General features: G+C 45.8%; 1 long non-coding RNA gene across 1 annotated transcript; it reads right to left on the reverse strand.

Moving 5' to 3' along the window:
- Window positions 1-814: 814 nt before the first annotated feature.
- Window positions 815-9,091, reverse strand: LOC125946550 (uncharacterized). The gene is made up of 3 exons (XR_007467655.1): window positions 9,031-9,091; window positions 5,914-6,003; window positions 815-1,377 (listed from the first exon to the last, which is right to left on the reverse strand). It is a non-coding gene; the product is annotated as an uncharacterized LOC125946550 (long non-coding RNA).
- Between the last annotated feature and the right edge of the window lie 17,116 nt (window positions 9,092-26,207).

Genomic DNA, 26,207 nt, shown 5'->3' on the forward strand with positions numbered 1-26,207 from the left:
GTTTCCCACAGGGCGTGGGATCTGCTGGATTTTTTCTCGTTGGGTAAGCATAGGAATGCTTACGCATTTAACAAGCGCTGCTCCTTTTGTCACGGAGTACCTAGGGGTACTCACTCTTGCCGAATTTCCTGTGTTGAAGTCCTTTCTTTAGAGGTTAGAAATACATTGCTGGCGGCTGATTGAACTTTTTTTATCCTCGAGGAAAGCCGTGCATCGTGAAGGGCCGTCAACACTGGCCATCCTTGTATAACAGCGGCCCGTAAACTTGGCAACACATATTCATTCCATTGAATAATATGGCGGACACAGTTATTGCAGCCCACTACTGCTGACTTCTTCCCTCTAGCATTACACGTTTTGTTTGCAGCATGAATGGAGCGTAGTGCGTTAGCGATCGTCGAGATGCATCGATGACCATTATTCGCGCAGTTGCAGGGCAGATGCTGTAATGCTTTCGCATTCGTACGTTTTTGCTTCAAGTAGAGTGTACTAGAATACAGTTGTCAAGTACACTCAAGCCTGAAGCTATGTGCAGCGTGCCCCCGAAAGCGCCATGTCGTTCCTTTAGAGCAAACGACTCCGCGAAAAGACTCTATACGCACATCGGGATATTTTCGCTTGCGGACGACGAGAAATAAATGATGTTCACTTATACAATAGAACTAGTAATGCTTTTAACGAAATTATTTTCATTTACACGTGGCAAATTTATTCACTCCTTCAATCAGCGCGAAAGGAAGGACACAGGACGAGTGCTGTCTAAGTGAAGTTTATTAAGAAAAAAAGCATTTTATGGATTACTGCGCTAGGAATCTACGTAAAAGGGACCCACTTCATTTGATCTCCACACAAAAAGGTTTGCGATAAAAGAACGTGTCGAAATCCACCTGAGTATGTCATTTGCGTAGACTCTAACCAGCGGGTTCAATAAAATATTCAGCGCTTCCTCGTAATATCGCGGCCCAGTGCGCTCGACGCTTGCTGAGACAGTCCCCGGCCACGTCAGACGCACACCTGCTGGATACAGCGTGAAAGTTTCATTTTCCGAGTACAACTTCAACTGGAACTGTACCTTGGCTACGGCTTCGTGGAAATACACATCAACAGTTCCAAGGAAATAGTCGTTATCTACAACAGCGCACCTTGCACTGATATGGCAGTCGAACTCAAGTTCTGTATCAACCATGGCGTCTCCTCCTTTACAGTATCGCGCAAAAGGATCGAAAATGTTCCTTGTGTTTAAATACACCGATGTAAAATTAACGGCGAAAATGCCCCACCACCAATGTGGGAACACAGATTCGTCCCAGAAGCGCGCGTTCCATAGAGTTGCAGAGATGGCATCGTTGATTGCAGCGTCTGACACGAGCTGGTGCTCTGAAAAAAAAATGAAATGATAAATAGCTACATTATATACTTGGCAGGAGATAAAGAGACCAATAACCATCTCTAGCCCTCGGAACGGCCGTAGTAGAAAGCAACCCTGTTTTTTATATCAAGCTCATTGATATGAATAATCACGCAATACATATGAAGGTCTAAAATACTAAATTAACACCAACTCGCGATTTCCAGGAGTTGGTGTTAAGGCAGAAATAACATAATAATGTGAACAGCAAGTGTAAGAAGATACATTTTCCAACGAAAGATAAGCTATCCTAGCAGCGCATTGCTCATGTTAGGTGTTTTCTGACAGTAGGTATTGTACAATGATTTTTGACTTAGCGTGCATGCTGTGACATTCCGTGCCAAAAGTATTTTCTTTTCTAATTTATCTGTCCACTCGAACCGCCATTGGCCCTGTGTTACCGCCATCGAGATAATGTCATTTTGAAAGAATAATGCTGCGTCTATGTCGTTCTTCACTCAGTCCACTGGTTTTTTTTGCACATCATTTTTAATGAATCCGTTCCTCGTAAACTTCCTGCATGTACTTTTCTTTTCTCTTTCATAAGTAGGGGAATCCTCCTCCTCCGTCTCGCAGCCAGTGTCGACAGCCATATTCTTTCTAAATTGCTCGGTTGCAGCGGCGTAGTACGAAACCTTAAGTCGTCGATGGTGGCCTCTACTTCATCATAGGTGATGATGTTGATCTATATTGCCTACAATATCCTGGCTAGTATGCCGACCGCGGCCTGCCGGGACCCACCGCATCCAATGAAAGGAACGCTGCAGTGCGGGTGGGTGCCGCGGCGCCTCCCGCTCTTCATAGACCGCCGTGTTTTCACAAGAGGGCTCCTGCGCTTTTTGTATTTATAGAGCCGTAGGAGCAGTAAAGTTTTGATGTAGGAAGGTGATTTCTAATTAAGGGTTTCTTCTGACCACAAGAAGGCTTACTTACTGCTTGCGTTGGAGCATACGTACCAGCTAGCTCTGTTTCGAGTGTCGAACCTCCGGTGATTCAATTCAGGAAAAGGAAGCGCTACATTCGTTTTCTAAGACAGTCTAGCTCATTGCAACGTAGGATTTTCAAAGCATACTTATTCGGTGAATATTATATATAAAGAATGCCTAATTTATATGGACCTGTGAAACTGGCTATGTATAAGATGTTTTTTTTTCTTTTTTTAGACAATACATATATTTATTTTAAAGAGAAGTAATTAACGAAGCGAACGAGGCGTTTTCGCAGGCGAGTTCACAGGCGAGGCGGACATTGCAGCTAATAACATGAGCTTCAGAGCCCTAATAAGCAAAAATTTATTGATTAAATTTTTTATTCTTGCCTTGGGGACAGTTGTCTTAATGGCAAATTAGGAGGCAGCGACGTTCTCATCCACACCCATATTTTAAAGACCTTGAGAATCGCACCTAATTCGAGATATTCAAGAAGTGTGCGGCGCGGCAAATACTAACCTGACACACTGCCGCACATGCTTGCTAGGCAAATCGTATGTGACGCATCAGGAGCTGCCGCGACTACAGCCGAGGCATTCGGTTTGCTACTTTCTTGCGCTTGGGGTCACGGCGTTTCGGTTTGATATGACAGCGGATTGCCTGAATTTACCGTTGAAATTAGATGCTAAATATCTCGACTTAGCTGCGACTTTCAAGGTAAAAAAAAGTAAAGATGAAGTTGCGTTAAAATGTGAGTGCCTTCGTATTCGCCAGTTCAGCGACTTTATAAATAAGTTAATTATTATTCTTTTGTTTATTCGTCTTCTGAAGCTCACGTTATTAGCGGCAATGTATTTCCGTCTCGCGTCGGAACTCATCTGCAAAACGCCATGTTTGCTGCGCTTATATGGCCTTTTTACAAAAAAAGCCGGCAAATCCCACGCCCTGTGGGAATCGATGTTATGCGAAGAAGTGTGCAGGGAGCCTACCAAGTTAACGAAACGACCATGAGATCACTAAGACGTAGACGTCTCTTTCATGACCTGTCATGAGCCATTCATGTCATGAGTCCTCAGGAGTTCATTTAGCTAGACCTAAGAGACAAGGCGAAAGCCTTTGTCATGCTCATGACTACGACTTTGACCGTCAACCTTTAGCCTTTTCCTTCACTCAGTACCACACCCAAACCCATACCATTGGTTTTTGAGTGTTAATCTTTTTTCGCTGAATCATTCCCATTTTTGCTGCGTCATGGTCATAACTATGACTTCTACCATCGCCCTTTAGTGTTTCCTTGATTTAGTACCCACGTCCGAACCCATTTGGGTGGTTTTTGAGTGTTAATATTTCTCGCTGGGTCATTGTCATGACCTATATGACACGCATGTCATGACACTTATGTCATGACGTATCATTTATGTTCTTCATATACTATTGTCATGGTATGCCAATTTTGGTCTATGCCAAGTTAACGAAACGATCATGAGAGAACAAAGACATAGGCGGCTAGACAGATAGATAGACAGATAGATAGATAGATAGATAGATAGATAGATAGATAGATAGATAGATAGATAGATAGATACTGTCGAAGTAGCACATGTTCACAAGAAATGTTTCGCATTTAAAAATCTCGAGTGTCTAAAAGCCGCATGCCGTGATGGGACTTACGTCGTGCAACAAGCGCTGCTCTTTCAGGGTGAAGTATTTACTTTTGCTTCACTTGCCAGAATGGAATTATTCCTATCGATTGTTCGTTTTCCCCATACTTTCCTGCAGCGTCGATTTTTTGCGATAGCAATTGCGTGGACACTCCAGGCCAATTCCCACCGTTGCCGTGATGTTCCATATATTATGTCCAAGTGCGATGACAGTGTGGCCGCACGCCGTATTATGTAGGGGCGAGCGAAAGCTTGGGAGGGTGAGCCGAGAAGGCTGGTGGTTTGATTGGTACTGGAGAAATGTACAGGTACATGTAGAAAACACGTGCAATACGTGTACGTGTTGCATTGTGCGTGTTTTCATAAGATATAACAAACATTGTTTATTGAGAACCATGTTTCTATAGTACTGCGTCCTTGAAGCAGACTTTAAATAAACTGCGTCCACAATAAACAAGCTGGAGTTTTTAATTAAGGCAACTTTCTTGATCAAGGATTGTACCTTATCACCAGTTGTACGACCTGTTTTGTCTGCTGTCTTCTTCACAGCATTCCGAACACTACCATTTACTTTAAACAAAGGGGGCAGGCAATTTTTTTCAAGTTATTAATTTCATCTTCACAATAGGCACAAGCTAATGATTCCGCTGGCCCAGATGGCACCTTCATCCACGCGACTGGAATAGGGATCGAGATTTCATTTCATTTATTTACCTTAATCACCCCCCGAGAGGTATTGCAGTACAGATGGCGACTATCGCTGGTGGTTTGCGGCCGTTGTGCACAATCATTTTGCAACCCAAAGCTCGCGGCTTTGAAACTACCGCGTGGGGCGCACTCTTCTGATACAGAAGCTTTGCGGTGGACACCATATCCTTCGAAGTTCTCCAATTCGGCGATCTCAACGGCTTAGCACAACAAGGAGGCCACCGACTGGGTGTGCCTATGCCACTTTGATGGAAGATATTCCGCACACATATAGATACTTTGTCTCTTAATTTTCTGCTTTGAGATGTAAGGTGACCAGGATACTTATGGAATATCGTACGTATCGCATCAATTCAAGACGCGATTTATCGCGGCGAAGATCGTTGAAAACGCCGTTCGTGATGATAGTGAACGTGCGTTATATGAAACGGCTTTCTAAATACTTCTCGCAAACCACAGCAGTTGGCGTCAGCGTTCTGTCATTTCTTTTTATCCTTCATTCCCATTCTGCGAGTCCTGTGCCATCAGGTGTTGCAATTATCAAGAATTCATGCCTTTCATTCGAGCAGTATCTACTCCAGCACAACCACGCAAAACAAGTCCTCTCTTCACTGTCGCTGTGCTTTCAGCATTCTTTCACCGCCGTCACATAGTTCTTCTACTAACAGGCACGGGAACACACGAACGCACGAAGGCACGACGCGCGAAGAAACATGCAATACCGTAATGACACTCAAAACGCAAATACAGAAATCGACGCAACCGCTCCGAAACTGCTCTAGCCAAGCAGACGACACGCGTTGTCGGCACCCACCTACACGGCTGCGGTCCCTGCCGGCCACCGTGGGCATTGATTGCAGACGGTGCCATGCTCCCCCATTGCAAAGGGAGCATGCTCGGCACGCTAGCCAGTATTCTTGTCGCTATAGTTCATCTCAGAAAACGAAATTATTACCAGAAAACGTAACCAGCCAGGGAGAAATATTGACACTAAAACACGCTGTTTGCCTATCCGCGTGCTTCATTGTTTACAGCATTGTACCACGCTAGAAAGAACACAGTGGACGGAAGTGGTTTCAAGGCGGAAGTCCAGCGCCGAAGAATGTGATGCCGCAGCGGCACCTAATAGGTTTTCATTACATAAAGGAACTTTAGTGCCAACTTGCCCAACTTGCAGTTGTTCTACATTGCAGGGGAGATATTTTACCTCGACATTCGTCGTAAGACGAAGCGAAGCAGGAAAGTATCAGAGCCGTGAAGAAAGCGGTGACGAACATCGTCGTGGTCTTTCCTGTCCCTGCAAGCAAAAGTGTCAATGTCAATTGTTGCGTGCGAATGGTATTGCTCTTACTTCACTTTATTTGATAAAGTTCTTAGTTTAGGTAGCATTTAGGCAATAAGTAGTATTGATTCTGTAAATCCCCGCAATCTTGTTTTTATTATTTGACTTGCTGTCAAAGCGACACAATGGTCACCATAATGTAAAGCTATTGACATCTATTTGAATTCCACTTTCACCGTTACTGCTTCGCGCATGGTCCCAGTATTTCGGGTCACGCCCACTTCGCTTGTCCGTCACGCGACGTCACAAAACCGCGAAAACTTACTCTCTCAAAATGACGTGTACGCACTGAATATGCATCATTTTCCCGAAAAGGACTGAACATCTTTTTTTGATTAGGCGGTGGCTGCCCCGTTCCGAAAAGAATAGATTGCTGCTCGCCGATCACGCGCAGGCTACTCGGACCTGCCGGCGAGAACTGATTTCATTGCGTATAATAAATGTTCTTATGTTACTGTATAACATGTCTAAACCTTTCCGCAGGTATACAACCTCGCTCTGCCAACTTTTTTTCTCGCTGAGATTGCGTTTCAGCGACGTTTTGAACCAGCCGTTTACGCCACCACAAGTTTTTAACCAGCCCCTGCTAGCTAAGCAAGGGAAGTGCACCAATCACGGACATCGGCGCCACTCTCCTCAAGCACGGTTGCCTGCTTTCACTGTGCTAGCTCAATGCCTCCTTTATAGCAGGCATGTGCACTCTGCTTTATGACGTCATAATACTCGGACTGACATTTTCACTGTCAAGCCAGGTGTGACGAAAGCGGTGACGTCAAATTACCGCAGTTTACTCCGGAACATTCCTGTTAGATTATAGGGCAGTTGGGCAAGTTAGCTTGACGTCATAGACCGAAGGGCACAGACTTTGCTCTATATAGTAGGCATTGGCTAGCTCGGGCCCGCCAAATTCCTCTCCACTTCTCCGTGCTCCTCGCCTCTTGTCATCCAATTGGATAAGACCTGTCAAGATGGGGAAACCTATCCACTTGGAAGCAAGCAAAAGCGACCTGCTATAAACGAGGAGAGAGTTTCATTGGGCTGAACAAACAACATTGTGGGTCAGCGTCCGTGCTCGTGTTGCTCGTTGCGTAAGTATGACGTTCGCAAATGATAATAAAAGCGTAATGCGATCTCCATATGGTTATTCACTGAAATCATGAACCACCTTTGCACAATGCTGAGCATGTCTATGATGTTTCTAAACTTGATCACCATGGCGAAGCAGTCATTTTCAGTGTATTCTCTGAAGATGCGCGTTGATTTTCATTGTTTGTAGAGACCCATATATATATATATATATATATATATATATATATATATATATATATATATATATATGCAATATTGTGGTGACTGTGAAGGCGTTTACGTGGACGCATCCGGTCTTCGTTCTGGGAATTTACGTACCAAAATCAGTTCTGATTATCAGGGACGCTGTAGTGGAGGGCTCCGGATTAATTTTGACCACCTGGGTTTCATTAACGCTCACTACAACGCACGCACAAGGGCATTTTTGCATATAACCTTCATCGAAATGCGGCCGCTGCGGCCGGGATTCGATCCCGCGACTTCGTGCTCAGCAGCGCAACGCCTCAGCTAACTAAGCCACCGCTGCGGGTACGAACTGTCGGCGCCGTTGTTCTCGGTACCGATGGTCAATGCGCGAGCGGTTCGTCCAGGGTTAGAAGGTCCCTATAGACTAGCAGTGGGTCTGGCTGCAACAACAACGAATCCAAGATGGCGCACCGTCACGCTCCTCTGCCGGAGCCTAAGAAGCACTTTGGCTGTTGCTGCGGTCACGAGAGCTGTGCGCAAACACATTATCGTTTCTGCAGAGTAGCCGTGTGCATACCACACGAATGCGCATGCACTTGCCTGACGGGACCAGCCGCGGTATCGCAGTGGCTATGGCATTGCTCTGGTGAGCTCGAGGTCGGGGGTTCGATTGTGGCGGCGAAATTTCGTTGGCAGTGAAATCCAAAAATGCTGTTCTACTTAGATTTAGGTGTACGGTAAAGAATCCCATGCAGGTGGTCGAATTAATTCGGAGACTACTGCGTACCGCATAATCAGATGGTTGTTTTCACATGTATAACCCGCAGAATATACTGTTACATTTTTGTTTGTTGTGGGTGGAGGGATGAGTGGAAGGAACAATAAACGTGAAGCCAAATTTATCGAATACTTTCTTTGGCCGCGGCCAATCACCGGCGGTTATCCATAGTTTTCAATTCATGCACAAATGAGGTGCCAGGTGTGTAACGCCACTACCGGCGTTTCTGATCGCCGAAGCTCACTGGTACTCCCGTGACTTGCCTGGGCATTTTTGCTGCTTAGCAGCAGCAGTGTTTTCGCGTGCTGCGTCGCACCAGGTCCCATCCGCGCTTCATTATAGCATAGTGGGTTGAGCTAGAGCGCGACGCCGATCGGTGCCACCGCTTCGAATGCTTTGCCTTTGTTACCTACGTGCTGGATGTAAGACAAGCACTTTGCACTTATCAGTCGATCTAGGCGCTTACAAACGTTGCACATTTTTTGATAACAGCGCACGGGTCGAGCTCTGCTTATAGGCCTCTTCGGCCAGTGTTGCGGTAGCAACATAGTGTTTGTCTTTGCTTCTGAATTCACTCTGACGTTAACAAGTAATCTCGTTCTTAATACGAGTGCAGTTCTACACTGAACAACGTAATGACTCGAGCCACGTGATGTAGACGGATAAGGTACGCAAAATAAATTTTGTTGCAGTTTCTTAAGCTCGGCTTACGAAAATGAGCATTAAGCATTCGAACTGTTTTTTATAGGCTGACACTTGTCCACATGCACTGGGCCTTATGAGCATCTGCGTAATAAAAAAACAAAAAAGAAAAAAAACGAAAAAAAAACGCACGTATGATTATTGAGAGCCGGGACTTGGGCGATACTTCGCTTGATTTTTTTTCGTAGAATAACTCAATGACTCTCAAGAAATGTTGTAAAACGTACCTCTCATTGCATTCGCTATGGGGTCTTGTTTCACGTGCAGGCTGCTCACCCTGGGTTCAGCGTAGAATAACGTGTTCCTCTTTGTATCGAAGTTTGTGTCGGCCTTGCTTGTGACCGTACTGAATGTGAGTACGCCGAAGGGAAGTGCGTGTTATATAGCAGTCGGCGAGTCACTTCAGATGTGACGAAAACACCTACAATGAGCGTTTAGAGAAACAAAGCACTTAACTTACAAATACAGACAACTCATGTTACAAAAGCGACCATGAGCAGCGGTCTTACTTTTAGATGATGCGACCGGATGTTTTAGTATTATTATTTTTTCGCAGCGCTGCTCCTGTAATCAATCCGGGTGTAGTCTTGCACGCAGTTGTGGCAAGAAAGCCTGAAATCAAGCCCTCAACGTGTCTTCCGCCATGCAGGTGCTGGAGAGAGGTCACTTAACTGTCGTGCTTAGTTTATTCTGTCAGACTAAATAATTTACGCAAGCGTAACCCAACCATCGAATTGCAAGTCTCTGCGGCTTCCCTAATCACGGCGGGCGTTCTTTGCGGACCACTCTATAAGCGACGAAGCTATCGACGTTTTTGTATACAGAGGCTTTTCTTTCACAAGCACTCCCGTTAGTGTGTGCAGATTTACATTTCATGCATGGTGAATACGCTGGACTGCCTTTCGCTATCGTACGATGTATGTATATGTGGGTCAAACCACCCACTGCGACAGAGTTTGGTGGCGCTAGCGTGCATAATCATTAAACAGTGCTTTAATTTTTGTTCACATTTGTCAGCAGGTTGTTGGGCTTGCACAAGCAGACCATAGTTTATCGATACAAAATGACTGTTTGCTCACGCACAAGAAGAAACGCGCGACATTTTTGAAGCCACGTTTATTGCGAAAAGTAGAGCAAAAAAAGATTATCTTTAGTACCTTACATGCTTCGAGGGGCACAACTTAGGGGAATAGGAATTTTAAATGCAACAAAAATATCAGGCAGGGTTTCAGAAAAATTGGGAAAGTTGATATCATAAGACGGCAGAAAAAAAAAAACGTGCAGTTATTGAACAGCAATACGAAGTATAGCATCGGCTGCGAAAAAGAAATGCTTAGTAAAATATTGTACAAGTAGAATCTATTTTACGAAGTCACAAAGAACATCGTAGAAATGGTTAAATTGTGCAGCATATGGCGGTGTTTGGTATAAACTGATAAAAACGTCAAATAAGAATTTGTGCGTGAGGACGAAAAGCCAAATGCACATTTATATTTACAAAAAATATTCACGCCCTATTCATGTGCAGTAAGGCCGCCTGAAGGGAATTCGTTTAGGTTAGTTAGCTTGTTTTGTTTCGACATTGCTCCAGGTGATTCGGCGATAAATAAGTGCCCGTTAAATAATAACGTAGGAGTACTATTATTGTTGGAAGTAAATAGTTTTGATCAAGATTCACACTATAGACCAAACGGTCGTTGGTGCATATCTGAGAAGTATAGCACCGAAGCGAGGGACGTTAGCCGTTATAGAAGCAGATAATACTTTACTGAAATGAAATACAAGTAAAATAGTAATGGGCTCACTGCAAACAATCATAACCAATCGCTAGGTTACAATTTCAAAGTGGAGTACATTGCGATAAGATATTGTTTTTAGGAAAACTGAGTATTTGAGCGAAATAATTACGATGGATTGCCTGTGTTGTTATGATTGAACTACGCCGTCGTGTTGCGTAGCCGAAAGTAGAAGTAAACACATGTGAGGAAGCATATAATGCTCACATCGCAGTGAAGGATTCTGCACCCAAAGATGAGCTAGCAGGACATTAGCTATACGTATTTCCCAACTACGCTAGCGTCATCGATATCAAATTCGTATGGAATATTGAGAGCCGAAAAATGCTGCAAGCCCAAAAATGTGAGCGAAATACATTTATTCCTCGGATATGATGGCCTGGCAGGCAGCCAGATATTAAATTGGATCTGCGAATAGTTTTCTAAACTAAGGAGCAATATATGGACCATATTTCGTAACGCGAGCAACATTCCCATTCATTGCTTATTCGCGCTTGGTATAGCGTTTGATGACAGAAAAAAACTCACACTCGCACAAACTGCAGGTTATTTGTGTTTATCCGGCTTGTGCGATCGCCATTACGAATGGCAGAACGCTGCTTACAGAGCTAAAATCGTGTGGCACATGAAGGTTCTCATGCCTCTGTCCGCTATGGTCTTACTGTTTGACAAAGTTTTGATCACAGTGCAACGTAGCGAATACTATCTCATTTCAGAGAGCTTCTCTCTGCTTCGTTGGAATGTTTTATCGTTTATCTAAAATTATGCGGTGATGACTTTTCAAGGTTAGTGATATTTATGTCCTTTTTCGTAAAATCATTTCAGCAAGATAGGGGCTACTCATACATGTTAGATGTCGTGCGCAGACTGTTGCATCACGTATGATGTTTGGTTAAACAGAGCACTTTTTATTAATTCATGTGCAAAACATTTCACATGAAAGTACAAAATTAAGAAAAAATATTTTGCAGTAAAATCTATTTTAATGCATTCAGTAGACGCATACCCGCTGCGAGGGATCGGTCAAGGTTTGGATGGAATTAGGAAATTAATGTTAATACTAAAATGGGCGAAGTTATCAGGAGGAAATGAATAAAAATGTTACGTGTGCAGAACAAAAGAAAATCTCTATAAGCTTATTGTTGCACTGCTGAGCAACCATTTCTTCGATAGCTTACCAAGACAGTAGGCTCCTAGGGAAAGAATATTTAGAATGGAAACATTTACATCAAGTTGTCTCAATGTTGAGCGTAAAATGTTTTTCGTTAATGAAGAAAAACGGCGGCGGAATAAGAAATAAGTTATCTACAGGATCATCTTCTCCATATATTGGGCACAGATGGGGCGGCGCCTGACCAGCCCTGGGATGATGTATGTTTAATACTGGTATTCGATAACGTAATCGGGTAAACATTACTACAGTTTTTCTGGTGTGAAAGGAACTTTTGTGCCAAGGCATTAGGAGGCGTCGTGATTCTGAAACATTGGCTGTAGCTTGGTTAAACAAGTTGGGTTCATAGCTGGCTTTATTCTATGACGGATCGCAGATACTTCGTCTTCGTCTCCTGCGAACGAATAGAACATGGAATCCAACCGATTGCCCTCCTGAATTCTCTTTCTTTTTTGTGTACCTTCATATTGATGAATATTCTTTTGATCCGAGTTTACTGATTTTATTTTAACAGATAATTTTACACCACAAAATATATGAAATGTTGTTCCATATAGTGGGATTGTGAGGACTGCTGCTTCGGGCTTGCCTGTCCTTTCGTTTCGTGTTGCAAACTTTCGCCAGATGACCCCGTTTGTGGCAGTAACTGCAGACGGTCTTCAGATGCTTGCATTCGGAAGCAAGGTTTTCACCCCCGCTGCGATAGCAGGTGACGGCCATGGAGCCTGACGAGACGCGGTGGGTCGAAAAGGTGCCGTTAGGGTTAGCTTGTGCAATCTCCCCGGCATCCTTTTTTGTTGCTTCCATTACTAGGGCTGTCTGCACGGCATCCTGGAAAGTGACGTCCGCTTTTTCCAGCAATCTTGTTTGAATGTCTGCGTTGTTCACACCACACACAATATGGTCGCGTATCATGTTTTCTAGTTCGGCAACGAAGTTGCAATGCTCAGAGAAGCTTTTCAGCGCTGCAATGAACTCGCTGATAGATTCGCCTTGCGGAGTTGAAACGGTCACGCTGCACGACTGCAGCTGGCTTCGGGCAATAGTGGTTTCCAAGAACCAAAAGAATCTGTTCGAGGGCTTTGTCACTCGGCTTGTCGGGTTTTACCAAATTGCGAAGTGACGCATACGTCTTCTGCCCGCAACAACGGATAAATACGGACGTTTTCTTGTCTTCGGTGATATCGCTGGCCGCGAAAAATGCTTCGAGTCGGACCACATAGCCGGTTCAGTCGTTTCCTCCCCCTCGAATGGCTCGAGATTGCCGAAATTTGGCACGTTGAACGGGTGCACGAGCCGTGCGGGTACGCCGACTCACTTGAAACTATTCACCTCGTCACCAGTTGATACAAATGCGTATGACTGAGTTAATGTGAACCATGTTGGCCCGCGAAGCGCAGCCACCGAAGAAAGAGGTCGAGCACGCCTAGTAGTTGGCCTACTAAGCGCAGCCACTGAAGAAACGGGCGAAGCACGCCCAGTCTTAATGAAATAACATGTTTTACGGCCACTTTTTACTTGCCTGCTAGGCATGGCGCAGTAGCAACACAAAAGGCAGTGCTGCTTGGGGGCGCGGAATTTCGGCAACTTTAACATTGTATTCGTATCTCTACCGAATCAAATGCATTTTCGTATTCTACGAAAGCCATATAGATAGGTTTATTGTACTCCGCAGTATGGATGTGATCCATTGTAGAATATCCCTTCCTGAAGCCAGCCAGTTCGCTTGGTTGATTGAAGTCAAGTGTTGCCCTGATTCTATTGGTGAACCTATGAATTATATCAAATTCCTGCACTCAATCGTCTCTGACGGTGCCAGCAATACGTGCGACATCCTGAATGGTATGCCATTGCCGCATTGGTCACAACGAGCTCAGCCAGAATGGCCCATACTGTATGGCACAATATCCGTGTAATCGTCGTAACTGGCAATGTATACTCACCGAAATAAAAGTAAGAGGAAAAAAGCATTGAAAGAAGACACACGGAAGTAAGGGCAAAATAAAAATAAAAAAAGGGAAGTACTCCATACAAAAACTACATGGCCGGGACGTGCGGCTGTCGTTTAATAAATTTCTTGGATTTTACGAGACTGCCTTCTAAAAAATAAATTCTGGGGTTTTATGTGCAAAAACTACGATCTGATTACGAGGCACGTCGCAGTGGATGGGGACTCTCAATTATTTTTAACCACCCTTTAATCCATTAAGGCCCAATAAAAATCTGCCAGTTACATTTTGTAGATTTTTTTGTGTCAGATGATATTGTCGCAAGATGCGAGGAACAGCACAAAGAACGACGGTGGTGCGACAGCAAACACAGGCTCTATATTCAAGGCCCAACAATAATTGTCCGCGCCAACTTTATCTTCTTCGGAGAGAGAGATGCTTGCGCTCGTGTCCATCCCTTTATTGTCTTCTATAGTCGTGACATTGCCTCCCTTCTAAGAAAGAATCGTCCCGATGCTTTATCGTGACGACGCCAGGATCTGTCCACGCGTACGCTGCAGTGATTTCATTCGGACAAATAAGGCTTCAACCGGACGACGTGCACGATCTCCGGTGTATGCCGTCTACGCCTTGAGGAATGTGGACTATCGGAAACGACTTCATAGTTGACATCGGAGAGGCGTCGTATGACTTTATACGGATCGATGTACTGCCTCAGTAGTTTCTCTGAAAGGCCACGACTGTGAACAGGAGTCCAGACCCAAACTCTCTCTCCAGGCTCGTAGGAGACTCTTCGGTGGCGAAGGTTATAGCGCCCTGCATCGTACTCCTGCGGCCGACGAATCCGTATGCGTGCAAGTTGTCGGGCTTCTTCAGCACGCTGAGTGATGTAGTCAGCATCAGTTTCGACGCCATCGCATCCATGTTCATGCGGAAACATTGCGTCGAGCGTGGTTGTGACATCGCGACCGTGGAGAAGGCGGAACGGTGTCATCCTCGTTGTCTCTTGCTGAGCCGTATTGTATGCAAAGGTGACATATGGCAATATCTCGTCCCAGTTTTTATGCCCCACATCAACATACATGCAAAGCATATCCGCAAGTATCTTATTGAGGTGCTCCGTGAGTCCATTCGTTTGCGGATGGTACGCCGTTGCCTGCCGATGAGATGTGCCACTAAGTCTTAAAACTGTGCCCATTAGCTCGGCTGTGAATGCAGTTCCTCTGTCAGTTATTAATACTGTGGGGGCGCCATGTCTCAGTACAACATTCTCTATAAAAAATCAAGCTGCTTTACTGGCCGTTCCCCGCGGCAGAGCTTTGGTTTCGGCGTAGCGCGTGAGATAGTCCGTGGCTACGATAATCCATCGGTGTCCCGTAGCAGAAGTTGGAAATGGGCCTAGCAGATCCATGCCGACTTGTGCAAATGGAGTTCTGGGTACTTCGATAGGAAGGAGGAAGCGTGCTGGTTTGACGGCTGGCACTTTCCGCCGCTGGTAAGCAAGGCATGTACGGACGTACTGTTGTACGGTCGCCGTCAATCTTGGCCAGTAATACTTTTGTCTCACTCTGTAAAGCGTTCGTGTGAAGCCCAAATGGCCGGATGTTGCTTCATCATGGCATGCCTGCAATATTTCATTCCTGAGAGATGGTGGAATGACGAGCAAGTAGGGGCTGCCGTTCGGAGAAAAGTTCACTTTATAGAGGACGTCGTTGCGTAAGCAAAACGATGGAAGTCCTCTTCCAAAACGTTTTGGCAGAGTAGAAGTGTGACCCTCCAGCAAGCTAATAATGGGCTCCAATTCTGGGTCTTCGCGTTGCTGCTGTGAAAGCGTAGTCGTGTTGACAACCGCAACAAACGCTCTAGCGTCGTCATCTTCTGTACTTGCAGGTTCGAATGAGGCACGAGAAAGGCAGTCGGCGTCCGTATGCCGCTTTCCCGACTTGGACACAATAGTCATGTCGAACTCTTGAAGGCTCCAGCACGCCAATCATCCTGATGGGTCTTTTAAGTTTGTCAGCCAGCAAAGTGAGTGGTGGTCACTGACAACAGCAAACGAGCGGCCATACAAATATGGGCGAAATTTGATCACCGCCCAAATCACCGCAAGACACTCTTTTTCTGCGGTGGAATAATTTTCTTCGGTGCGGGAAAGGCTTCTACTTGCATATGCTATTACTTTTTCAGCGCCGTCTTGCCACTGCACAAGTACAGCTCCTAAGCCGATATTGCTGGTATCGGTGTGAACTGCTGTCGGGGCGTCTTCATCGAAGTGTCCCAGGACCGGTGGATTTTGAAGGCGTTGCCGTAGCTCGTCGAATGCTTTCTGCTGATCTTCATCCCATACGAATGCTACATCTTCTCTGGTGAGGCGTGTCAATGGCGACGCAATGCGTGAAAAGTTCTGAATAAAACGCCGGTAATATGCGCATAAGCCTAAAAATACTCTCACTGTCTTTTTGTCGGATGGCACAGGAAAATGTTCAACGGCAGCTATCTATTCCGAATCAGGCCGTACCCCCTCATTACTGACAACATGGCCTAGAAAAAGAAGCTCTTCGAAGCCAAAATGGCATTTCCCCGGCTTAAGCGTGAGACCGGCGGACCATATGGCTTGAAAAACAGCACGTAGTCGCCTCAAATGCACGTCAAATGTCGGAGAGAATACAATCACATCGTCTAGATATACTAAGCACGTTTTCCACTTGAGTCCTGATAAAACGGTGTCCATTAGCCGCTGAAATGTTGCCGGCGCGGAGCACAAGCCGAAGGGAAGTACCCTAAATTCATAGAGGCCATTAGGTGTCACGAATGCTGTTTTCTCGCGGTCTCTTTCGTCTACTTCTATTTGCCAATAGCCGCTCCTTAGATCCATCGACGAGAAATAGCGCGCATGCCGTAGTCTATCGAGAGAATCGTCTATGCGGGGTAGCGGGTAAACGTCCTTCTTAGTGACCTGGTTGAGTTTGCGGTAGTCGACGCAGAAGCGCAAGCTGCCATCCTTCTTTTTGACTAACACTACCGGCGATGCCCAAGGACTTTTCGACGGCTGAATAACGTCATCTTGAAGCATTTTGTGTACCTGGTTTTCTATCGCTTAGCGTTCTCGCGCTGCCACCCGGTATGGGTTTTGCCGTATGGGTCTGGCCGTTTCGTCTGTAATAATTCGATGTTTGGTCAGTGGCGTTTGGCCAAATTTAGACGTCGAAGAGAAACAGTTGCGAAACTCATCAATAAGCTCGAAGAGTCTTTCTTTCTGTTTAGGTAGGAAACTTGGGCCGACATCAACGGACAGAGGCACGTTCGGCAGACCGGGGGAATCGTCTTGTTCAACAGTCATGCAGTCGGTAACCGCATTCAGCTCTTCCACGTACGCGACTGCCATACCTCTTGTAAGATGCCGGCGTTCAGGACTAAAGTTTTTTAGTAGGACGTGCGTCTGTCCGCGAGTGATGTCAACTACACCTCTTGCAACTGATACGCCATGACTAAACAGCAGACCAGGAATTTGTTCGGCGATCATGTTGGAGCATGTTGGCGAGTCGCATGTTTCAGGCACAAGAGTGCTTGAGTGCGGAGGGATGGTCACATCGTCATCGAAGATACGTAAATGCTCACGTCACTGATCGTCACAGGGTACGGCCAAATCTTCATTCATCCAAAAAGTGACCGACCTGTCCGGAATATTTATAATAGCGCCGTATTCGTGTAGGAAATCCATTCCCACTATCACGTCTCTGCAGCACTCCAGCAATATAACGAAAGTTGCAACAAACGTCGAGTTACCAATATCAATTCTGGCTGTGCATTTGCCTGTAGGGGTCATCAATTGACCTCCCGCCGTTCTTATGTGGGGACCAGTCCATGACGTCTTGACTTTATTAAGGCTATCGGAGAGTTTCTGGCTAATTATTGAGAAATCGGCCCCAGTCTCTACTAACGCGGTTACTGGGTGTCCGTCTATGAAAACAGCCAGGTCGGCACTTACGATTTCCCTTGGGGTCGGCAGAGGCATATTGTCCGATTGCACAGATAGTGTTGGTTGTGTTGAAGCATTTCGACGGTCGGCAACCTCCCCCCCAAAGGTCGCTTCTGTTAGTTTCCCCGACGAGGGCTAGGGGACCTGCCGCCCCTGACTACATCGGCGTAACTGCGACCTTGCTGCGAAGAGCTCGGTGCAGGTGACGGAGAGCGGGTTTGACGAGTGAATGGATGTCCTTGTGGAGCAACATCGTCACTGTAGCGCCTGTTTTCGAAGCGAACGCGAGGAAAGGTCGGTGGAAAGCTCTGGTATCCGGGGTCACGATACGGGCAAAAACGGTAAACATGGCCGGTAAACATGGCCGTCCTTTGTGCTTTCATTGTGGAGAACCACAATGAAAGCACAAAGGACGGCGGTCGACGGTGCGCCACATTTCCGTCCTGCAAACAAATGGTCGACTTGTGGGCGTCCTCTGCGGCCAAGCTGCAGTTGTCTGCGGAGGGAAGTAGGTCGATGTTTCTACAGGTACACTAGGTTGCGTGGTCAGTGGCTGCGCGTTGTACGGCGGGGATGGCGGCTCGTTGAAAGGACGAGCCATTGGTTGTGAGTTGTAGGCTGCTGCTGGAGGAGGACGATGAACAGCCGATGCGTAGCTGAGAGACCGTTAGTCCGGTAGAGATTCGGGCAACGAGAATGCCTGCCTGATTTCTTGTCGCACAACGTACCTCTGCTACAGAAGCCACAATTGACTCCTGCGGGGTTACAAGGAGGTTGCGAATCTCTTCACGAACAACCTCATGGATAAGCTCACGAAGCTCATTGCCGGCAGCCAGAGCAGAAACGTTGCTCGAGGCGTTGCTTGGGCGATCGAAGGGTCGGCAACGTTGTTGCAGTGCTCGTTCAATGGACGTAGCTTCTGAGATGAATTCCGCAACCGTTGTCGGCGGGTTGCGAAGAAGACCGGCGAAAAGTTGTTCCTTGACGCCTCGCATCAGATGGCGGATTTTCTTTGCTTCCGGCATCTCTGGGTCAGCGCTGCGGAACAGGCGGGTCATGTCCTCCGCAAATATGGCGACGCTCTCATTCGGTTTCTGGATGGGCGGCTCGATTAGTTGGTGGGCAGAATCGCGACGATCGTTGTTTGCGAAGGTGGTGGAAAGCTGCTGTCGAAACTCATTCCAGGAAGTCAGTGTGGCTTCCCGGTTCTCGTACCACGTACGAGCGCTGTCCGCCCGAGCGAAGTAAACGCGTGAGAGTTTTTCTTCTGCAGTCCACCGATTCGCCTTGGCGACTCGCTCGTATTGCGCGAACCAATCTTCGATGTCCCCGTAAACATCACCATGGAATGTCTCGGGAGTCTGAGGATGCTGCAGAGTCACCTGAGGAGGTCCTGCGGTTGCCATCTCGTTAGGTAGAGGTCCGGTTGGTGGGGAGTTCTCCAAGAAGATTACTTCCGGGCTGAGGCCCCGCAGTCGGCGACTGTAACGGTGGACAGGAGTGTCCACTGGAGGAACTGATTGCGGGTTTGAACTGGGTTTTGCACTCCGCACAGCAGATCCGGGCATCAGAGAGTACCCAGCACCTCCACCAGTGTCGCAAGATGCGAAGAACGACACACAGAACGACGGTGATGCGACAGCAAACACAGACTCTATATTCAAGGCCCAACAATAATTGTCCGCGCCAACTTTAACTTCTTCGGAGAGAGAGATGCTCGTGTTCATCCCTTCATTGTCTTCTTTAGTCGTGGCAATATATCTTCACTTTAAATACATTGCGAAAGTTTCATGAGTGGCACTTTATTCTTTGAAACGCTATGATAGTGTATTTTATGAAATACGCTTGGCCTTTGTGGGATCAAGACTACATGTAGGTCACCAAATGTATATGCAATATTTACAAAATGTTTTGCAGTGAAGAGTTGAACGAAACTTTGCGCAAGCCCGCATAGCATGATGGTGGCAAAATTTACATTTTTGTGGGAATTATTCTTTGTTGGGAGGTGCTTTTACTATTTAAGTGTGTAGCATGTTTTCATCCAGGAATGGGGGCGGACTTCAGTGTTGCTTTCAGAGGCGCGCATGATGAAAATATTATATTGATGCAGATGTAGACCTGATATTTTACGAAGAATGCAGACATGCAAGACTAAAATATTCAGCATTTGCTTCAGTGGTAGTTGAAACATTCAACTAACTGGTGGCATCTCCACCAATGACAGTCGGTTCTTGTACATCAATCCTGTTGTATGATTTGCTCAGTGATACTTCCGTTAGACATTTCTGACCTTACAAGAGACTGGGTCTACGTCTGGTTCCCCAATGTGGGTTGCCCTACTTTCATTGCATAACTCCTCTCGATTGGCAGAACAACAAAGATCGTCTTTGTTGTTTTCTGTTTCTTCCTACCTATATTGCAATTTGTAATAAAATCCTGCATAACGTATCTATCTTTTTAAATAATGTTCATATTATATCTAAATGTTTGTTAGTTATTTAAATATACTGCAAATGCTCGTTGGTTTATTGACTGGAAAGATAAGAGCTTCATCATCTTTGTCGGCAGCAAGAAAGGAACCAGGAGGAGTAATATCAATGTTGATATAATCCTTAATATATTTTTACCGGCAACAGTCTCTCAAGTTCCTTTAGTCAGCGAAAATGTTTTGTCATAACACAGGTGAAAAAACTGGAGGACGCTTAAGCTTCGCCTTCAAGAGTGGAACGCGATAGCGTTATCGGGCAACGTTCGAGCCCCGTTATCGGGCCGCGTTGTAAGCTGGCTTTCCCAACGCAACGCAGAACATGGGAAAGCCCACTTGCAAAGACCAAGCTTACACAGATCCCTTTAAAGTCGCCTTCTGTTTTAAAGAGAAATGTATTGCTGGGAAGACGTTTTTCCAGGAGCAATATGAGTCGTGGTATAATAAAATGTGAAGGCCCTAGCACTTTTTTAATTATTTTAAGAATTGTTTGCTATTGCCCCGAGGCGCGCGTGTGCCCAAACCCCATTAGGCAGGCGAAGTCCCAATGTGACCTGCCGAAGATGCGAGCGCCATCTGGATATCATTTTCACAAGTAAGCTAACCGAGCGGGCAGCTGTAGGTCTGGTAGGAATGCCGGAAAAGGGGTTTGTGTTTGAGCTTCCTCGTAACAGAATTATGTTTTCTCGTACATTAAAATTACAATCCGACGCCGCCATGTCTGTAGGTTGTGATTAAGTCCTACTTTGCAGTTTTACTGATGGATTTAACTGTGAGAAATTTAATATTTGTGCACCAAAACCATGCACCTTGTGGAGGGCCTGCGCGGTTGGGGTGGTTCGGGATGATTTTCTCCGCCACGGACGCCGACATGGCATTCCGACGCCGACATCGACGCCGGATTTTCTGCGACACGGGGCCCTTAACGCTATTGCGTTTAAAACAACGTGTGGGCTTCAAGAATAAGCACAGCCCTCTAGCATACACATAGGCCTGATGTAATTTAGAAAGTACACCTGCATTCATTTTCTTGCGATGCTATGAATTTGTACAGTATATCGAATGTCATGCATTCACAGCTTACGACATTATTTACTAAATATTACACAGAAAATTCAGCTTCGAGAAGCATATACTATGGTTTATAAAAATAAATAAGGTGCATGTACAGCAGCATCTGCTAGGCTCAGCACTTCTCCAAGATTGGCGGTGAATAGATCAAATACATCATGCAGCCGACAAAAAGCTACAATGTAGTCGTCTTGGCAGGACCCTTCTCAGCAAAATGGCGTACTAAGGAACACAGTAAATTTCTTCTTTAATGATTTACAAATGAAAATGATATGGTGCTTTTAAACGTACTACGCTGGGCCTTAATGGGTTAGCGTGCATCCAATGCACGGCATACGGGCTTAGTAGCGCGACGCCGCAGCGACTAAACAACCAAGGCGGGTCGGTGCTGTCTTGTATTTTGCGAATATGTTCCACTTGGCACGTTCAGGACAGCCATATCTCTGGCGCTGACTTAAGGGAAATGCCAAATCTTATGCATTCGTAGTGCAGGCGCTCTATGAAAATGTCCTGAGCAATGTGTAAATGTGATCTCACCTACACTTCCAAAGTTTTACGAACTGTTTTCTGCTTTCAGCTGCGGTCCGTAACCAAAAGGTGGAACGCGTCTTTTCAATTGAATGAGGGTAACTTTGTGGCAGGTTTAAGATTTCAGAGAGTAAACACACCGGCCTATAAACGATATTAAGACAAGCGAATTGACCTCGACCAAAAATCGATGGCGGTTAGGGTTTCTGCGGACATCTTCCCTACCATTGTTTAATGCTTGCTCAGAGAGAAGAGAACAAAACACGGAGCTTCTCATGGCAGAAATGAGAGTCATGTTACACACACACACACACACACACACACACATATATATATATATATATATATATATATAGACTTCTAAAATGAAAATAAATTCCATGATAGCAATATAAAGCTAAATTGCGTATTCGAAGGAGCAAGTTGCGAAGGCGTCCTTTTGGCCAAGCGCACATATTGCCTCGTAGCCTGCATTCACGTACCTGGCAGATCGCTTTGCACACCGAAAGCGTCCATCACGACACGCGGAGTGCGCCTGTCTAGCAACCTGCGTGCGCATGAGCTCCCACCGAGAAGCTGCCCCACCAATGGGAAACGACAGTTGGTGGCTTCATCAAGGAAGGCCGCGAGCGGTGTTCCAGGACGGAGGCACGCTACAGAGAACGTCTTCGACTAAGTTCGGTGCGCAGGGGACAGAGTGACCCTCTTTAGCTCTGAGCACAAGTTCACCCCTTAATAAACAGTATATTTTTATAAACATGTGTTGACTAAAGTCGCTGCCATATGTAATAAAAAGCATTCAGGAGGAACGTGGAACGTTGCACGTCATGAAAGCTGCAACTAAGATTTTGTAATTATGTCGTCTGGATAGCCGAGACTACTTACTTGGGAATAATATTCAGTAATGGCACGCTTTTGGACCCTGCCTACCGGTAATTCTTTTATGCCTGGGAGATGGTTTCCCTCTCCCGGCTTCAGCTACAAGCACATAGATCCTATTTTAGTGCATGCTTTTGCCCCTCAAAAGAATGCTTCTAGCACCCTCACTGATTTAGGGTTGTTGTAGCGATGGATAAGCACAAAGAAATGAAAACAGTAGAAAAGCGTTTAGCAGGTGCCTAATGTTGCTGTCTAGACCCACTGGCTAATGTCAATCGTCACGGCATGCTGAAATCTTGGGCTGTTGCGAGACCTTCGTGCATTATTAAACTCGCAGGCTTGAAAGAATAGCATATCACAAATATGGCATATTAAGACCCTTTATATCACAACCTTGCACGGATTTTCTGAATTTAGTGAAGTATTATAATCACGAAGACATAATATAAAATAGGTACTTATTTTCATAATGACCAACGTTATACATTGACCTGCATAACCTATTCAGACATAGACGCGAGGACGTATGCAAGAGACTCGCGTGAATTCAACCTATTTTGTACAACACAAATTTGTTTTGAGAAAAGAAACATTTACTTTTTTTGATGATTATTGGAACACGATCCCCCCGAAACTGTTGTAAGTACAAATATGGGTCTAGTATAGACCCTTTTCATGGCGATCTCGTGGGCGTCGCCATGTTTGATTACGTTGTGGCGCATGCATTGCTTTCCTCAGCTGCCACCGTTGCCGACGTGTTTTCAAAGGCGCGGCTCAGCAAACATCTCTTTCGGCTGACATCGCAGACGGTGACTGTGTGGACGACATGAAGGCTTGAACACAGCTTCAGAGGACATGTAAGCGCTAACGGTGCTCATTACGCCTGGCCCAGAAGGTATGACAGTGCTTGTACAAGAAGCAGGGTTAAAAATTTATTTCAACATGTCCAAACATTTCGCTTCTGAATTGATTCAGGATTGATGTATCTTGCCCCACCTTCTTTGTTTGCCAATCACTGTGAACCAGCGTGTTGTCATGTATCTGACTACGTAAGCTTACGCGGTGCGGTCCCTATCTGATGGTTTATGTTCTGTCTAATCATGCGTGCGTGTGCTCAGTTGCAGTAAATTTATTGCCGTGCACAAGGAGCTTGGAAGGCAGATCTTCAGTACTCTGAAATATCTAACAGCAAAACGCACTATCACTAATCACTGACTTACTCTGTGGACCGTCCCGAAACACTCAGCTTCCAACATTCGTGTGATGTCGATGTGGTCCGTCACCTATACTTTGGCGCATCGATTCAAGAGTGGGCCAATCCACCGCTCATTGCGACATCAATTATATTGTAACAAAGTTGTCGCGGTAATATGGACAGTCCAAGCATAGAGATTCCTACAATAATTACTAGAGGTAACACTGGCGCGGCGATCGTCCAGCCACCATGAGGAATTATGGGTAATACATGGATTCGTCTGATCTTCGGGCTTGGGACTTCATACGTTCTTGTGGCTTCCTTTATTTATGCTTTATCTGGGCCTAAATTGGTCTAAATTTCAAAGTAATTTATACTTTTTTAATGGAGCGGGCAATAAGACAATGCAAGCACACATAATCGCTCCTAATTTCAGTGCTTCCGCTTTTCCATGTATCCGTGGCGCAAATAATTCAATGGTGTATGGCTGCTAAGCACGAGGTCGCGGGATCAAATACCGGCCACGGCGACCGTATTTCGATGGGGGCGAAATGCGCAACCACCCATGTACTTAGCTTTAGGTGCACGTTAAGGAGCCCCAGGTGGTCAAAATTTTCCGGAGTCCCCCACTAGGGTGGGCCTCATAATTAAATCGTAGTTTTGGCACATAAACGCCCGTAATTATTTTTTTAATATTTCAACATCGGGCTTCTGTGCTAGAGGTCCCTGTTCGAGTCCTGCCGTCGGGCAATTTCAATAATGTGTATTTAATTGGTTATATCGCAGTACTTTATTAAAATGATCACTCTGCAACCTCACGAAGCCATTTAAAGCCAGACGGACGAAGTTGAGCAAGTCCATGTACTACGCATAATAATCATGCTGGCTGAATTGCCCTGCTTGCCACTCCCGTAAACACTGGCGCCCCAGTTCCCTCTAGAAGATGCGCGAAGCTCCGTGACTCTAAGCGAATTTTCGCCATCGTCGTCGCCATCGGTGTTGCCGTGAGACTCCGCATATATTTATTTATTTATTCGCCCTGTTAACCCTCTGCTGAGGGTCGTTACACGGAGGGTCAAATGAATGAAGTCAACTTTATGGTTAATTGTGGGTTTTACGTGCCATAACCACGATCTAATTATGAGGCTTGCCGTTGTGGGGGACTGTCGAATAATTTGGACCTCCTGGGGTTCTTTAACGTGCACCAAAATCTAAGTGCACGGGCGTTTTCGCATTTCGCCCCCATCGAAATGCTGCTGCAGTGGCCGGGATTTTATCCGGCGACGTCGTACTTAGAAGCCCAACACAATAGTCACTAATCAACCACGGTGGGTAATGAATGAAGTTTACATAATACTCATACATTTGACAATGGTAAACTAACAACTGTGACAACATATTTATAAAATGCTTATGTAGGAAAAGTTGAAAATCTCATAAATAGTTTTCCTGCGCAGCGTCATCCGGTAAACTCTTCCACAAGTTTATTGTGTCAGGAATAAAAGAAAAACAAGACAAATCAATACGGACTCGCAATGCTTGCACTATGAGAGAGTGGGTTGTTCGCAGGCACCGTTTTGGAAGCCGGTGCTTTATGATGTGTCCTTATTTATTTTTAACAGCGGAGTTGTTTAAGTCGGCCGTAATGTGTGCCGCCTGCTACTACTTTACCTAGCAACCCCCTCGCGGAGCGTCGCGCGCTACGCTCGGGAGAGAGAAAGAGAAAATGAGAGCGAGAGAGAGAGAGAGAAAAACAAATTGTAGTGGCACAAACGAGGCAACGCGCAGAGGTGCTGCCGACGCCATCCGCGCTTCTCCGTTTCCCCGCATAAGCGCCGAACACTCGTGGAGTCCGTAACTGCAGCAGGCGCCTCTGGCAGCGGCTTGGCCGAGCTCCCACCAGCTGCGCGCCACTGCGCATGCGCCGTGACCTCATGCCGGCTTGTCGTCTGCTGCGCGCCGCCGTTCACTGTGCATAGCTTTCGCCCCACTTCCCCTACGTGTGCTCGGACTGCAAGTGCATCGCGAGGCTTTCCGCTATGCCACGGACACGAGGAAATGCTTGTACACTTTGTATATCTTCGTATAACTTAGCATCACTTGGCATTACTTCGTAGAACTTAGCATCACTTCGTATAGCCAGGACCAGCTAGGAACTGATCAGCTCCGCTGTGTCTTTAGCCTTGCGCCACTTGTGCAAGCTACCCCAGTTTTTACCTTTCCGTGCGATATGCGAAAAAAAAAATTCAATCGACAGTTACTTCTTCTTACTTCAAGCGGCCTTAAATTATATGCCTGGAACATGCCTGGTATATTTAGTGCATAAAACGTACTGAGATACGCTTAGTACT

Source organism: Dermacentor silvarum, chromosome 7 (genome assembly GCF_013339745.2).
Source record: "Dermacentor silvarum isolate Dsil-2018 chromosome 7, BIME_Dsil_1.4, whole genome shotgun sequence".
Lineage (NCBI taxonomy): Eukaryota > Metazoa > Arthropoda > Arachnida > Ixodida > Ixodidae > Dermacentor > Dermacentor silvarum.